Below are 18271 nucleotides of genomic sequence, written 5' to 3' on the forward strand. Positions count from 1 at the left end.
GCTGGCAGGCAGAGCTGGTAGGCAGGAGCCCCCAGGGCATGAGCCCATTGAACCTAGGGAGGGGAGTGAAGAGAGAGAGACTGCTGAGCTCTGTCCTCTGCCCCTGGAACAGGACTCTGGGGCTCTGACCACATTCAGATCCTGATTGCAGTCTAGGCCCACCCCAATAGAACAGCAAGGGCCCCTCCACCTCAGCCCTGTGGCAGAGGGGGGCACATATGGTCATTCACAGACCAGGAGAGAGGACAGAGCCTCACACACTGAGACCCTTGTGGGAGTGTCCCAAAAGCTCAAGAAGCACCCCAAAACCAGGCTCAGGCTGGGAAAATGAGCAAGCAGAGAAATAAGAGGAACACCATTGAGAAATATTTTGCAAATGAGCCCAAGAAGGATCAAAATACTCACTCTGAAGATGAGGAAGCACAAGCTCCTGCATCTAAAGACTCCAAGAAAAACAGGAATTGGGCTCAGGCTATGACAGAGCTCAAAAAAGACTTTGAAAATCAACTGAGGTAGTTAGAAGAAAAACTGGGAAAAGAAAGGAGAGAGATGCAGGAAGAACATGAAAATGAAGTCAGCAGCTTAGTCAAGGAAATCCAAAAAAATGCTGAAGAAAATAGCATGCTAAAAACTAGTTTAAGTCAAATGGATAAAACAGTTCAAAATGTTATTGAGAAGAATGCTTTAAAAAGCAAAATTGGCCAGATGGAAAAGGAGATAAGAAAACTCTCTGAGGAGAACAAATCCTTCAGACATAGAATAGAACTCAGGGAGACTGATGAATTTACCAGAAATCAGGAATCAATACTTCAAAACCAAAAAAAAATGAAACATTAGAAGAAAATGGGAAATATCTCATTGAAAAAACAACTGATATGGAAAACAGACTTAGGAAAGATAATTTTAAAATTATTGGAATACCTGAAAGTCATGATCAGGAAAAGAGCCTTGACATCATTTTCAAAGAATTACTACAGGAAAATTGCCCTGATATTCTAGAAGCAAAATAGAAATGGAGAGAATCCACCGATACCCCAGAGAAAGAGATCCCAAAAAACCAACCCCTAGGAATATTATAGCCAAGTTCCAGAACTCCCAAGTCAAAAAGCAAATATTACAAGCAGCCAGAAGGACACAGTCCAAATATCATGGAGCTGCAGTCAGGATCACACAGGACTTAGCAGCAACTACATTGGAAGCTCATAGGGCTTGGAATACAACATACTGGAAGGCAAAAGAGCTTAGAATGCAGCCAAGAATGAACTACCCAGCAAGGCTGAATGTATTCTTCCAGGGAAAAAGATGGATTTTCAGTGAACCAGGGGAAGTTCAAATGTTCCTTTTGGAATGGCCAGAGCTGAACAGAAGGTTTGATCTTCAGATACAGGATTCAGGTGAAGCATGGAGATTGGAGGAGGGGGGGGAAAATATGAGGGACTTAATGATGATGTACTGCATGTATTCCTGCATAGAAAAATGACACTGATAATACTCATATGAACCTTCTCAGTTAATAGAACAGGTAGAGGGAGCTTTCATAGTTGAAGCACAGGAGAAAGCTGAATTTGAAGATAAAATAGGGTGTAAAAAATGGAGTCAATAGAAAAAAAGGGAAATGTAATGGGAGAAAGAAAAAGGAGAGGGGGAATAGGCCAAGATATTTCATATAATAAGATTTTTCTTTATTACAGTGAGCTATTGCAATGATATGAAAGTGGGGAAGGCAAGGGGGAATGAGGGAATCTTCGCTGTCATCAGAGGTGGCTAGGAGAGGAAACAGCATATATACTCAATGGGGTATAGGCATCTGGAGTAAGAAGGAGGGGGGGCAGGGGGAAGGGGTGGGGATGTGAATGAAGGAGGAGAGGATGGACCATGGGGGGAGAGTGGTAAGATATAATACATTTTCTTTTTTTACTTCGTACAAGCAGCTGGGATTGGAAGGCCTGTCCAGGACCATGGGGCCAGGTGGATTCTGGGCCTAAGGGGTGATATGGGGGCTCAGGGCTTCTTGGCCCCAGGACTAGGGATCTGTCTGCTGTGCCACTCAGCTACCTTACAGCAGAGTCAGAGTGAAAGGAGAGAGAAAATATTGTACATGGTAGTGGAGAAATATGAAAGGAGGGAGTTGTGATCAGCAATGGCAACATTGGAAAAATATGGAAGCAACTTTTGCGATGGAATTACCATAAAGAATGCAATCCACCCATGACAGAGTTGTTGGTGTTGGAACAAAGACTGAAGCACATTTTTTATTATTATTTGGGGGAGGGTGTAGGGCAAATGGGGCTGGGTGGCCTGCTTGGGGCCACATAGCAGGGTGATCTTTGGGTGTCTGAGGCTGGATTTGGACCTGGGTGTTCCTGGCTCAAGGGCCGATGCTCTGTCTACCACCCAGCCACCCCTACTATGATTACTATTTTATTTTATTTTGGGTCTTTTTTTTCTTCTTTTTGGTTTTTGCAGGGCAGTGGGGATCAGGTAGCTTTCATGTCACACAGCTGGGCGATTGTTGGGTCTATGGGGCTGGATGTGGGCTCAGGTGCTCATGGCTCCAGGGCTGGTGCTTCGTCCATTGTGCCACCTGGCCATACCTACAATTATTACTATTATTTTTTATTTTAATTTTTTTTCTCTCCCCTTTATTTTATCACCCAAGCAAATCTATATTCATGGGGGGAGGGGTATTTTGTTTGCTTTTAAAGAAGAATATTTTATTAATGTAAAAAAAACATTTGTACAAAATGAGAATTAAAAAATAAAATAAAATAAAATAAAATAAAATAAAATAAAATAAAACAAAAAAAAAATACTCAGAACACTTCCAGAAAAAAACTCCTAGGACAAAACTTCAAGGACTATCATAGCCAAATTTCAGAATTCTCAAATAAAGGAGAAAATACTACAAGCAACCAAAAAAAGGCAACTGAATACAAAGGAAGCACAATCATAATGACACAGGACTTATCACCTTCAACATTCCAGGAGGGTCTGGAATTTGATATTTTGAAGGGCTAAGAACTGTGGATTATAAACAAGAATTTACTACTCTGCAACATTCAGCATATTCTGTCAAGAGAAAAGATGAGTGTTCAACAAAATTGAGGACTTCCAAAATTTCCTGAAAATAAGACCAAAAAGATCAGAACTAAACAAAGAATTTGATCTTTGATTACAAGACTCAAGATATATATATATATATAACAGTCAACAGAAAAAAACAAATGTTAGTCAAGGACATTAAATTGTAAACAACCCTACAAGGGAAGATAATAATACTTGTAATTCTTGAGAACTATATTTCTCTTAGGATAGTTAAAGGGTTGAATATATTTTAAGAGATTATATTTGGAGGATATGGGTATGGTTGGTTCTTGTCCTTCATTGTCAAAGACTAAAATGAAATCACTATGTCTGAAACAAATCACAATGTATCTAATCAACATGAGCTTGGAATGCTCTACCACAGGTCAGGCACAAATGGGGTGTTTACTCTAAACTTACATATTTCACATTTCCTTTGGCTACTTTAATTTTGCCTTGGTAGAAGCTCAGCATTTTTCTCTGATGAGAGCACCCTACACTGAGTAGTCCTGTGGCAGTGTCTCCCATGCCTTACAATCAATTCTAAAGTTCTTAAGGGTATCCCAGTACTTAGCATACTTAGAGACTCCATACATAATTAAATTCGAAGTGACTCAGATAAAGTAAAAGCAAAAATAGATCTCATTAAAAGGGATAAGAAGGAAGCTACATCTTTTTAAAAAGCACCATAGGCAATGAAGTCATATCATTATTAAATATATATGTACCTGGTGGTGTAGCTTCCAAATTCATAGAGGAGAAACTGAATGAATTACAAGGAGAGAGAAAGCAAAACTATAATAGTGGAGGAACTCAACCTCCCTCTCTCAGAACTAGATAAATCTAACCACAAAATAAACAAGGAAATTAAGGAGAATAAAATCTTTGAAAATTTAGATATGGGAGAAAACTGAATGGGGATAGAAGAGAATATACCTTTTCCTCTGCAGTACATGACATTTATATCTAAATTTACATGTACTAGGGCATAAAAACCTTACAATCAAATGCAGAAAAGCAAAAATAATAAATACATACTTTTCTGATCATGATGCAATAAAAATTGCATGTAATAAAGGACCATGGAGTGATAAACCAAAACTTATTGAAAACTAAATAATTTAATTTTAAAGAACAAGTGAACCAAACAATAAATTATAGAAATAATCAATCATTTTATCCCAGAAAATGATAACAATGGAACATCATATCAAAATATATGGGATGCTGACAAAGAAGGTTTTAGGGGAAATTTTTGTATGAATATGCTTGTATGAATAAAATAGTGAAAGTAAAGATCAATGAAATGAGTATGCAACTAAAAAAAAGCTTGAAAAAGAACAAATTAGAGAACCCCATTTAAATACCAAATGAGAAATTCTGAAAATCAAAGGAGAGAAAATTGAAAGCAAGAAAACAGTAATCTAATAAATAAAACTAAGTTGATTTTATGAAAAAAATAAAATAAGTAAATCTTTCATTATTCTGATTTAAAAAAAAGAAAGAATACCAATATCAGGACTGAAAAGTGTGAACACACCACCAATGAGAAAATTAAAGAAATAATTCAGAGCTCTTTTGCCCAACTGTATGTCAATAAATTTGATAACCTGAGTGAAATGGATGAATATTTACAAAAAGATAAACTACCCAGATTAATAATAATAATAAATAAAACATATTTTTTTTAGGTTTTTGCAAGGCAAATGGGGTTAAGTGGCTTGCCCAAGGCCACACAGCTAGGTAATTGTTAAGTGTCCGAGACCGGATTTGAACCCAAGTACTCCTGACTCCAAGGCCAGTGCTTTATCCACTATGTCACCTAGCCACCCCCGGAAATAAATTATTTAAATAACCCCAATTCAGAAAAGAAACTGAAAGAAACCATCAATAAACTGCCTAAGAAAAAGTCTCCAGGTCCAGATGGATTTACAAGTGAATTCTACCACACATTTAAGAAACAATTAATTCTAATTCTACAACTTGGTGCTGATCACTAAACCAAGAAAAGTCAAAATAGGCAAAGAAAATGACAGCCCACTCTCCCTAATGAACACTGATGCAAAAATCTTAAATAAAATTTTAGCAAAGAGATTGCAGAAAGTTATTACCAGGATAATACACCATAATCAGGTAGGATTTATATCAGGCAGGCAGGAATGGTTCAATAATAGGAAAACACTCAACATAATTATATCAATGTAACATATCAATAGCAAAACCAAAAGAAATCATATCATCTCAATAGATGCTGAAAAAGCCTTTGATAAAATACAACATCCATTCCTATTAAAAAGTATAGGATAGAAAGTATAGGATAAATGGAGTTTTCCTTAAAACAATTAGCAGTGTCTATCTAAAATAAGATGATGAGTGAAAAAAAGTATACCCATTATCACCATTACTATTTAATATAGTATTAGAAATGTTAGCTTTAGCAATAAGAGAAGAAAAAAATTGAAGGAATTAGAATTATCAATGAGGAAGTAAAACTTTCACTCTGTGCAGATGATATGATGGCATACTTAGAGAACCTTAGAACATCATCTATAAAAACTACTTGAAACAATGAACAAATTCAACAAAGTAATAAGATATAAAATAAATCCACAAAAAGCATTTATATAATGTGTGTGTGTGTGTGTGTGTGTGTGTGTGTGTGTGTGTGTGTATGAACAACAAAGTCCAAGGGCAAGAAACAGAAAGAGAAAGTCCATTTAAAATAACTGTTGACAACATAAAACACTTGAGAATCTACCTCCCAAGACAAACTCAGAAACTGTATGAACACAATTACAAAACACTTTTTACACAAATAACATCAGTTCTAAGCAATTGGGAAAATGTTAATTGCTCATGGTTGGGACAAGCTAATATAATAAAAATGACAATTCTACCCAAATTAAATTGCTTATTTAGAGTCACACCAATTAATTAAACTACCTAATAGCTATTTTACCAAACTAGAAAAACTAGTAACAAAATTCATCTAGAGCAACAAAAAGTTAAGAATATCAAGGGGAATAATGAAAAAAAATGTAAAGGAAGGAGACCTAGCTCTACCAGATCTAAAGCTATATTATAAAGTGGCAATCATCCAAATAGCCTGGTCAAGAAACTGAGTAATGGACCAATGGATTAGGTTAGGTACAAAAGAAACAGTAGTAAAAGGCAATAGCAATCTATTGTTTGACAAACCCAAAGATATTAGCTTCTATTTGACAAATAGACAAATTTACTATTGACAAACTCAAATTTAACAAAAACTATTTGGAAAACTGGAAAAATAGTATGGCAAAAACTAGGCATAGATCCACATCTCACACACTACCAAAATAAGGTCAAAATGGGTACAGGATTTAGACATAAAGGGTAATACATAGACAAATAAATAGATCAAGAAGTACTCTGTGGAAAGGGGAGAAATTTATGATCAAATAATAAATTGAATACTTTGCAAGTTGCAAATGGACGATTTTGACAATTTTGAATTAAAAAGTTTTTGCACTAATAAAACTAATGCTGCAGCAAAGATTGGAAGGAAAACAGAAAGCTGGGAAACAATATTCACAAACTAGAGGTTCTGATTAAGGTCTCATTTTTAAAATATATGGAGAATTGAATCAAATTTATATAGGGTGACAAGTCATTCCCCAAATGATAAATGGTCAAAGGATATGAATAGGCAGTTTTCGAATGAAGAAATTCAAGCCATATAATCATATGAAAAAATGTTCTAAATCATTACTGATTAGAGAGATGCAAATTAAAACAACTATGAGGTACCACCTCAAACCTATCAGATTGACTAAGATAAAAAAAGGGAAAACAATCAATGTTGGAAAGCTTATGGGAGGATTGGGACATTAATGCATTGTTGGTGGCATTGTGAACTAATCCAACCATTCTGAAGAGCAATATGGAACTATGCCCAAAGAGCAATAAAATGGATCATGCCCTTTGACCCAGAAATGCCAATACTAAGTCTATATCCAGAAGAAATCATAAAAAGTGGGGAAAATCCCACATATTCCAAAATATTCATAGCAGCTCTTTTTATAGTGGCAAAGAATTGGAAATTGAGGGGATGCATATCAATGGAGAATGAGCAAGTTATGGAGTACTATTGTTCTATAAGAACAATGAATGGTTAGACTTAAGAATTAGAAGAACTGATGCTGAGCAAAGGGAGCAGAACCAAGAGAACATTGTACACATTAATAACAATTGTACAGATTAACAACAAGTTGAGCTGGCTAACTTTGATGAACATGGCTCCTCTTAGCAGCTCAGGGAGCTAGGACAACCCTAGGCAACCTGTTCTGGACAATTCTATCCAGTGTCGGATGAAGAAAAAACTCAAAACAAAACAAAAAACAAACTACAGAAACTAGTGAAAGAACACTATGTTCACTTTTCTAAAGTTTCTCTATTTTTCCTTCCTCTCCCATGGTTTTCTTTCTTTTTTCCTTAGACCTAATTCCTCATTCAGAAAATGACTAATATGTAAACTTGTAAACAACAATGTATATGTACAATATTCACTAGACTGTTTGCCACTGAGGAAAGAGGGGTGAGAAGGGAGGGTGGAAGAATTTATGTAACATAAATATGCATGTGAACGAATGTTAAAAAAACTTTCATAACATTATAATTGGGAAAATAAAATATCAGTAAGAAAAAAAAGAGGAGTGGCAGCCAGAAGGGTCAATGGATAGAGCAATGACCCTGTAGTTAGAAGGACCTGAGTTCAAATTCAGCCTCAGATATTTAATAATTACCTAGCTGTGTGAACTTGGGCAAGTCGCTTAACCCCATTGCCTTGCAAGCACCTCCCCCCCCAAAAAAAGAAAAGAAAAAAAAGAGGGCTCACTAAACAGCCAATTCTTCATATTCCATCAGCTGCACTCCTTGGATTCAATTCCACACATAGCCTGGGCTTAATAAATGCAAGTTGGCTAACTGACTTAAGTACATATATTAAAAAAAAAATCTCTAACTTCCTCCAAGGTTCTACTCAAAAAAACACCTTCCACCTGAGGTGTTTCCTGATGTCCCCAACTGCCAGTGGTCCTTGCAAAATGGTTTTGTATATGTATATTTGCATTTATTAAGCTATGAATATGAACCTTCCCCCTTCCTGCAGAAAGATTGGGACTGTTTAAATAGTTGTCTTTTATGTCCTCAATGCCTATTAAAGTCCTGGAGAATAAACAACAAATACTTCTTACAATGAAAGCTATAATGAAAGAAAAGTTCGTATGGGATAGGAGGAGAGAGGAAATTATAACATATAAACTATACAAATTGTGACAGTATATCTTTAACAAAAAAAATAAAAGACAGGAAACTTAGGGTTATGCCATCTTAGATTTGCTTATCTAACCAAAAATTCTCCAGTATTGCACAATCATTCAAGTAACAATTTATCATAATGTTTTTTCCTGACCATTTTTTTCATTTTTGAGCTTAACTTTTGACTACTTAAAAACCTACATGAGTTATATTACCCATTTCAAAATTCCTGAGATGGGCTATTCTACCCATATATCTAAAACCTTTATTTATATACACACCATTCCTATTTCCTTCTGACTTGTGTGTTGTTCCAGTATAAATGAAGATAATTTGCCTCTGGAAACAAACATCATTCCTACCACTTGGAATCAATTAAACTTTTAACCTGATGAAACTCATAAGTAATTTAAGTAGCAAGGTCATATCTTTGACTCATTACATGATCCATTTTGTCTGCAAACATCCAATTTTAAAATCTTATTTCATTATATGGCCAGCCCAGGCAGACAGGAAGCAGAAGAACAGAAGAGTCCAGGGTATGAGGACTATATGTATGGAAGAGGAAAAAGAAGAAAGAGAAATCAAGTCCACAATCTGGATCTGAATCTGGGAGAGGCATGGTAGAACTATCCAATGACCATGTGCTCCCATAACCACATGGCCTGAGACCATGCTTATAATTCAAAGTAACCAGAGAGCAGTTTCCATAAAAGGACAAAACATTTGGGAAGCTGATTTCAGACAGTCATTTCATCAGTATTCCTAGAAGGAAGCTTGCTGATCCCATGGAAATCTGTTCTAGCTTCTGGCTTTTCAGAAGCTATCTCAGCCCCTTGGATTGCTGCAATTTTAAATAATGACTTCTGAATCAATCTAATCTCTGGATTAGAATCATATGCATTACTATTTAAACCTCATCCTTTTCTTACCCCCTACCCCCAGGAAAGTTTTCCGAACATCCTGGTACTACCCTACACTAATCCCTATTTACAGATTGACTTTCCTGTCCAAGACAGAACAATATCCTCTAATAGAAATCAAACATCTCCCCAACCATGTCTCAGTTCAGACAATGGTGCAACTGCTTCTGCCAGTAGACTTTTAACTCCTCAAGGGAAGGTAATGCTTCATATTTGCCTTCATATCCCCAGTGCCTACTACAGTACCTTTTATCTAGCAAATTCTTAAATAAATGGTTATAAACTGATTGATTACCCTGCTAGCCCCCCAGCAGGGGGCTCCAGAGACCTAGTGACAACTAGAACAAATCTGGGGGATTTGCAACTATGTGAAAATTAAACTCTTGGCTCTACCCAAGGCCCTGCTTACAGATAGTATTGTAAAATATCACCTCTCTTCTTTCTTTCAGGAGGTGAGATAATTAATTTCTACAGTTCCCAGCCTAATAAATGTCATTCCTGGACTTCCAATTCCAGAGATTCCTCTGGGCCAAAATGGTCTTCATTGTCTCCTACTTAGAAAAGGTAGCTGCCCACTGGTTATCATGGGGAAATTTTTCCTAAGGAGTGAAGGGCTTCCCTTAGGAAGGGATAATCTTTCTCCCTGCTAACATCAGACATTGGAAATCAACAGATTCTCAAGGGGAAAAGTTCCTTTTTAAAAAATGTTTAATGTTTATTTAATTATTTTTCCAACTACATGTAATAGTAGTTTTCAACAGCATTTTTTTTACATTTTCTTCCTTCCTCCCTCCCCCTTCCCCTGATAGAAAGTAATGTAATATAAGCTCTCCACCTATAATCATGCTAAACATAGATCCATATTATTCATGCTGTGAAAGAAGAATCACATCCAAATGGATGAGAAAAAATGGAGAGAAAAAGATGACATAATTCATAAGGCAACTTTTGAAGAGAGTAAACCTTGGTCTGTATTTAAACTCCACAGTCCCTTCTCCAGAAACAGATAGTAATCTTCATCACAAGTCTTTTAGAATTGGCTTCGATTACTGTACTACAGAAATGATCAAGTCCATCATAGTTGATCATCACCCCATGTTGCTGTTATTGTATATAATGTTCTTTTGGTTCTGCTCACTTCATACAGCATCAGTTAGTGCAAGTCTTTCCATGCTATTCTGAAGAGGGATGAGGTTATTTAATGGAAAATGACATCTACTTCTGAACACCCAAATCAGAATTTTGGTTCAGAATATATCTGTTCTGGTGGAGAAATTTTTGGAAAGATAGGCTACGTTCAATATGCAATAAACAAATAAGTTTGAATGAACCTGGCCTCCAAACTACCTGCATTCATTTAACAGTTTATGTGTATCATATTCCACCTTCCTTTATTAAACTTTACAACGAAAGTTGAAGCAGGCACTCCCATGGTCTCCAAGCCCACCTACAGAGGGACTTATTGGAAGAGAATGAAGCAGAAGGGGTGGAGTAATTTAAAGTTCAGAAAACAAAAAACAGGAAGTTGGCTGTAGGGTGAGGACAGAGAACAACTCCAGACATGAAGATCAGCAAGGCAGATGAACAGGCCTGTTCGATAGAAAGTTTGGCACAGAAGTCATCATGAAAGTTAGCCAGATACACTAACTGAAGATATTGCTTCCAGCAGATAAGGAGAGCAAGAATTTCCTAATGATTTGCACAATGTGTGGTTTAATTACTCAGAGTGTAAACTAATCTCCCTCTAAAAAAGAGGACAAAAGAGCAGATGCCTCTCTTGCTACTCCAATCCATCCTCTAAACAGGGTTCTTTACTAATTCTGTTTCTCTATCTGTTTCAACAATTTGCCCTATCTAACCAATCATTTAACCTGCAAATTATTCCATTTTTTAAAACTTATTTTGCCAATTAACCTTTCCTTCTCTTTCTTGAATCTTCTTTCTCAGGTTCTACCCCCTAATATTCCTTGATTATCCTTGATCATTTCAATATTTTTCTTGCCCTGGCTTCTGCTTCTTTTGTTTCTAATTTTTTAAAATTTCATTTATTTAAGGCAATGGGGTTAAGTGACTTGCCAAGGTCACACAGCTAGGCAATTATTAAGTGTCTGAGACTACATCTGAACTCAGCTCCTCCTGACTCCAGGGCTGGTACTCTATCTATTGCACCACATAGCTGCCCCCTCTTCCTGCTTCTTTTTAAATCTGGATAGTAGAATCAGTGTATAGGCCTGGAAACTTCTTCAAATTTCTCCAAAATTTTGCCAGATTTCTCCCAAAAATTTAACTTCTGTAGGTTAAACTATTTCAAGTCATCTATATGAGTGATTTTTTTTTGTCAAGTCCTTTATTTTCTTGCTCCTCCCACAACCTCCCATAGAAGCTGGAAGAATTAAAACATCATTCTAAAAATCAATTTTAAAAAAAAGAAGCTTTGAAGACATAAATGGAATTAAGGCAGGACCTATGAATAAATAGTTTTTATAGCATTGCTACAATGTAGAAAGTATATTAGATACACATGAGGGATATTTTTTTAAAGGAAGCAAGAGAAATAAGTTAATGTTGAATATGGCATCCTAGTAAGAAAGTAGAGCTCAATGAAACTAGCTAGCAAGGGCAAAATATCAGGGGAAAGGAGCCAGTCAAGATTTGGAAAGTAGGAAATAGAAAGATGGCATAAAGGTGATTTTTAAGTAGGAAGAATAGTTGTTGAGTAAGTGAAGACCTATAGAGAGTAGAAAGTCTATAAAAAAATTAAAGACAGTTGGGTAGGAATAGTAGAGAACTGGGCAATATGAAAGGAGAAACAACTTAAGATATAACAATAAGGAAACAGTTTAGGATCAAACAAGAGAGAGGGAACATTTACAAAATGTAACAGATAATTTTGATTATATTAAATTAAAAGGGTTTTGCACAAACAAAATCAATATAACCAAGATTAGAAGAAAAACAGAAATCTCTAGCAAGACTGATAAAGATCTCATTTCTAAAATGTATGGGAACTGAACAAAATGAATGACTCCAATTGATAAATGGTCAAAGGAGACAATTTACACATGAAGATATCAAAAGTATCTTATAAAAAATGCTCTAAATAGCTACTGATTAGAGAAATGCAAATTAAAACAACTCTTGAGACAGCACTTCACACCTATCAAATTGAATAATAAGACAGAAAAGGAAAATGAATGTTAGAGACATGGGAAAATTGAGATACTAATGCATTGTTCATGGAATTGTGAACAAATTCAACCATTCTGGAGAGCAACTTGGAACCATGTCCAAAGAGCAATCAAATGGTTTATCTAGCAATATCACACTACTAGGTCTACATCTACAAAAGATTAATAATAGTAAAAAAATCAAGAGGAAAGGGGCCTCTTGGTACAAAAATATTTACAGCAACTCTTTTTGTGGTGGCAAACAATTGGAATTTACTGGGATGTCCATCAATGGAATACTAATGGGCCATAAGAAATGATAAGCAGGATGATTTCAGAAAAACCTGAACTTACATAAACTGATGCAAAGTGAAATGAAGAGGACTAGAACATTTTATACAGTAATTAATATTGTATAATGAACAGTTGTGAATAACTTAGTTTTTCTCAGCAATACAAAGATCCAAATCAATCCCAAAGGATTCATAAGGAAAAAAACACTGTCTACAGATAAAAAATGATGGAATCTAAATGCAGACTGAAACAAACTATTTTTCACTTTTTTCGTTGTGTTTTCTTCCACAAAATGACTAATACAGAAATGCTTTACACGATTGCACATATATAACCTATATCAGATTGCTTACCATCTTAGGGAGAGAGAAAGGAAAGAATCTATAACTATTCAAAAAAGAATGTTAAAAAATAATTGTTTTTATATGTAATTGTAGAAAAAATATTTTTATAAGATATATAATGGGAAAAACAATGAGAATAAGTAAAATCTAGCATCAAAACAGTTGTATTTGCATAGTACTTCATACCTTATAAATCTAGGTAATAAAACATGAATAAACAAGATAGATGGAGAGAGACAGAGACAGAAAGAGAGAGAGAGAGAGCACGTGCACTCCTCTCATTCTCCATTTTTCTCTCCAGAGTGTCTCCTGAATGTGTAGCTTGGAGCTCCTTCTCCCTAGGATTTTCTATAAGGGGAAAGAAAGGGGCATCTTCCTTAATCCTGGCATTCATGAAGTGACAGTCAGTCAATCAGCAAGAGTTTATTAAACACTCCCTACTGCCAGGCACTATGGTAAATGATAGGGACACAAAGAAAGTTAAAAAAAAGATGACCTACACCATCAAGGAGTTCACAGAGCACAAAGCCACTAAGGCAGAATCTTCTCCAATGCTCCCTGAGCTGGTCTATCAAGTTTCTAGTTGCCTCAACTGACTTGTGCTTCTCTGCCTGAGCATCAATAATCCAAAGAGAGAGATTTTGAGGGGAGTGGCTCCTGGGGAATGGCTCCTAGGGAGCTTCTGTAATCCTCAGCTGATGCAGACTAATATTCCCTAGACTAGAGTCTGAATATTGACTCTCAGAGGAGCTGATCATTGTGGGGTGGAGAAGTGTATAAGACTCCTGCTCTAAGCAAACAGAAGACATGAATTTTGAGATTGGTGTTCTGAGCACAGACCCAAGGAGGTGAAATGTCTATTTAACAATTCCACTGTCTTAACATTTCATATCTTAATATTTTAAATATCATCCTCAAAGGAGAGTATAACAGTAATTTTAATTTGCCTTTTTAACATTTCAGGTTACTCCTATGCTCTTTTGAGTCTTTTTTTGTTAAACTTTTTTTTAGATGGATGAAATATCTGTATCTGATCTATGTTATACTGTGAGTGCTACCCTATTTCAATCTGGGAAGTCCCTGGATCCTTTTAAGTGATCCTCCCTAAGGTTCTGGGATGGGGTGGTAAAGAGTTAGAAAATATAATGGGAAAAGAAACTGATTCCTCTTTTTAGGGGTCAGGTTTCACCACAACTGAACCCAGTCTTATATGTATGAGTCCAGGGTTAAGGAGCCCCAATAGAGTGAGAGGAAAAGCACCCCATGCAGTCTCCAGCAAAGTAGTGGTTTTTATAGAGTTACAACAGGATGTAGCAAAAAGTAGGTCACAGAGCTGCTTTTAAAAGTTTTACAGGGATACAAATTAAAGAATGATAAAGATTTTTCAAAATGTGGTACACTGTTCCTCCAAGATATATTGTCTTTAGATGATATGAGGACATTTGTCAATTATTAGAACAAATACCCAGAGTTAGTAGCTAATAACACTGAAAAAAACAATGTGTTCACCTTTCTAGAATACACTATTTTGTCGGTGAATAAGACCAAATGACTAAGACCAAGGCAGCAAACATCATCTCGACATGCCCCCCACCTTTACCTGCTTGAATGCCTATGTCAGATATCTGAAATTGCTTATAAGAAAAGGCTAGTGAACAGACCCTGTAGCACTCCCCCCTCCTTTTTTGTGCAGACTCAAAGGAAAAGAACTAGGTCAGGAAAAATCCCTTGGAAACAAGTTCTAAGAGGATGGTGGCTCCAGGGTCACTCAGTGACTATAAGCAGAGAAGGGTAGAGCTGGGGAAGTATGGAAGTTGGCAAAGGCAATTCCAGAGCAGGGGAAATGGCCTGTTATTTATAATTGCTAAGATATCTCTGCCCAGAACCTAATGTGTTTATTATCCCAAAGCAGTCAACCAAGGTGGGGGGGGGGGACATACAAGGTGTGACATAGGCTCACTCTCAGTCAATAAATAAAAATGTAAATTCACAATAAGCAGGTAATAAACCAGACTGACCCCCTTCCAAGGGTTTCAGACTGTTTGGCAAAACAGAGCTAGAGGAAGCATGAGGTCAGAATTGAAGAAGGCACATAAAAAGTCTCAGTCAGGCAGATTTAACAGAGTCCAATTCTACCTGAGTATGCTATAGATGAGGCACTAGTTAGGTTTCTTACTAACCATATTTTACCAGACAAAGGCATAGCAAAGAGAAAAAGTTACATTACACATAGTAATGAGCCAACCTGAAACTTCTACCAAGGAAACACAAACAAGACAAGATGTGACAACACAAAATAAAATCTAGTACACTTTAAATAAAATGTAGCAGTACGTTACTAAATGCAAGCCTAGGGTGTAGAGGGCTCCCTGAACCAAGTTTGGCATCAATATGATGAACCCCCCCACTCCCCTCCTGGGGGAGAAAAAGGAAGTCAGGGAAGGGGGGGAAAGTGCACCAAGAGAGGCATACCATCCCAGTTTGGAAATAGAGTAACTTAAAACTTCCATGCCAAACAGTTACTACGTCAGGTCTATTCAGCTCAAGCACTTTTAACCTGGGCAAGATGGGGCAGCTCAGTCTCAAATACCTATGAGTACACACATGTGCCTATACATATATATATATATATATATATATATATATATATATATATATATGAATGCACACATAGATTATAATAGTTTATTAATCTTGATATATATATATATATACAGGTTATGAATCTTAATCCTAGTCCTGAATGTGATTCTCTATAAAATATAATCTAGATCAACTAAATTTTAAGTGTCAAAATATTCTACAATGACTGGTTTGTTATAGTCATAATCCCTTTTATGTATATCAATAAATATTTATTAAGCATGTGCTAAAATATATTTATTATTTAGAACTTCTCTTACTAAATGACCATCTTGCCTTTGTGAATGAATTGCACTGATGCTATAAAATGTTTGAAAGCCATCTATGAAATCCCTGAGCAGAGAGCTATTGTGTTTTCCCCAAAGAGTTTGCCTGGAAAACATTTCCCACTATTATCTCCACTAGTTCTTTTATCTGTCTCTCCCTATCTGATTCCTTTCTGGGTTCTCACAAACATGCCCTTGTTTCTACTATCATTAAAACAAAGAAAAAATAACACCCCCCCAAAAAAACCCCCCCAACAAAATCTACCATCCTACCATCATTCTGTAAATTTCTTTCCACTCAAGATCTCTAATTTCTATTCTCATTTTCTGATATATACTCTAGAATTAGGCTTTCAACCTCATAATTCAACTAAAACTACCTTCTCCAAAGCTGCCAATAACCTTTTCACTGTCAGAGTCTTACAGCTTTTTCTCAGACTTCATCTATCTTGACATCTCTGGAGCATTTGACACTATGAAGCATTTGATACTACGGACCACTCTCTCCCTGAGTACACTCTCCTTTCTAGGGTTTCATGACACTGCTCTTCCCTGTTTTTCTTCCTATCTCTCTAATCCCTCTTCAGTCTTCTCTGAAGATTCTTCATCCATGTCCATTAACTACAAGCATTCCTAGGGTTCTATCCTGGGTCCCCTTCTCTTTTCACTCTATACTGTCTCAATGAGGAATCTCATAAACTTCCATGGATTTAATTATCATGTCTATACAGATTATTTCCAGATCTATATATCTGGCCCTATCCTCTCTCCTGAGCTCCAGTTACAAACACCACCTGCTTTTGGATATCTCAAACTGCATGATCTATAAATATCTCAAATTTAAAATACTCAAAATAGATTTTATTATCTGTTCCCCCAAAACTCTCCCCTCTTCCAAGCCTGGTATCATCCTCAACTCCTCACTAATATTCACTCCAAATATCAGTTATGTTGCCAAATCCTGTTATTTCTAGTTTTACCACATCTTTCATATATATCTTGATGTCTCCATTCATATAAGTACTTTCATTCGGGCCTTCATTGCTTTAAACCTCTTCATAATTTGGGCACGTTCTACCTTCCTTGGTCTTCCTTAATAGTTGATTTTTTTTCTTTCTGGCTGTAACATGTTTTCTTTAACTGGGAACTTCTGAAATTCAACCATGATATTCCTGGGTGTTTGTGAATTGGGATTTTTAATAGTATTTTATTATTTCAATTATATACATCAAGATAGTTTTTCAACATTCATTTTTGTAAGATTTTGAGCTCCAATTTTTTTCTGTACCTTCCTTTCCTACCCTCTCTCTCTAAAACAGCAAGCAATTTAAAAGAAGATATACATATACAATCATGTTAAACATATTTCCATATTAGTCATGTTATGAAAGAAAAATCAAAACAAAAGGGAAAAACCATGGGAAAGGAAAAAAAAATTTTAAATATAAAAATAGGGGTGGCTTGGTGGCGCAATGGATAGAGCACCAGCCCTGGAGTCAGGAGTACCTGAGTTCAAATCTGGCCTCAGACACTTAATAATTACCTAGCTGTGTGGCCTTGGGCAAGTCACTTAACTCCATTTGCCTTGCAAAAACCTAAAAAAAAAGTAAAAATCGTGTGCTTTGATCTGCATTTGGTCTCCATATTTCTTTCTCTGGATATAGATGCTATTTTCATGTACAAGTTTTTTGGAATTATCTTGGATCATTGTATTGCTGAGAATAGCTAGGTCTATCACAGATGATCATTATACAATGTTGCTGTAAATTGTGTACAATGTTCTTCTTGTTCAATTCACTTCACACAGCATCAGTTCATATAGATCTTTTTCAGATTTTTATGAAATTAGCTTGCTCATCATTTCTTACAGAACAATAATATTGTATTACATTCAAATACCACAATTTGTTTAGTCATCCCCTAGTTGATGGGTATTCCCTCAATTTCCAAAAGAGCTGCTATAAATATTTCTAAACATATGGCTCCTTTTCACTTTTTTATAATCTTTTTGGTATTGTTGGATCAAAGGGTAAGCAGTTCTATAATTCTAATGGTCCAGAATAATTCTAATAATCCAGAATGGTTGGATCAGTTCACAACTTCACTAAGAGTGCATTAATGGGTGGGGGTAGAGGCAAGATGGCTACAGGAGAAGATCCTCTCTTAGGTGCTCTCTCTTTCTAATATTTCAAAACTTATAAAATAAGGATTCTAACTAAATTTTCAAGAGGCAGAACCCACAGAGGAATCTAGTG

General features: G+C 36.0%; 1 protein-coding gene across 3 annotated transcripts in view; it reads right to left on the reverse strand.

Annotated features, from left to right (window-relative positions):
* The window catches only part of BORCS5 (BLOC-1 related complex subunit 5), a 133757-nt gene that overhangs the window by 32932 nt on the left and 82554 nt on the right, over positions 1-18271 (reverse strand). The gene's annotated exons all lie outside the window — the stretch shown is intronic.

The sequence above is a fragment of the Macrotis lagotis genome, chromosome 7 (genome assembly GCF_037893015.1).
Source record: "Macrotis lagotis isolate mMagLag1 chromosome 7, bilby.v1.9.chrom.fasta, whole genome shotgun sequence".
Classification (NCBI taxonomy): domain Eukaryota; kingdom Metazoa; phylum Chordata; class Mammalia; order Peramelemorphia; family Peramelidae; genus Macrotis; species Macrotis lagotis.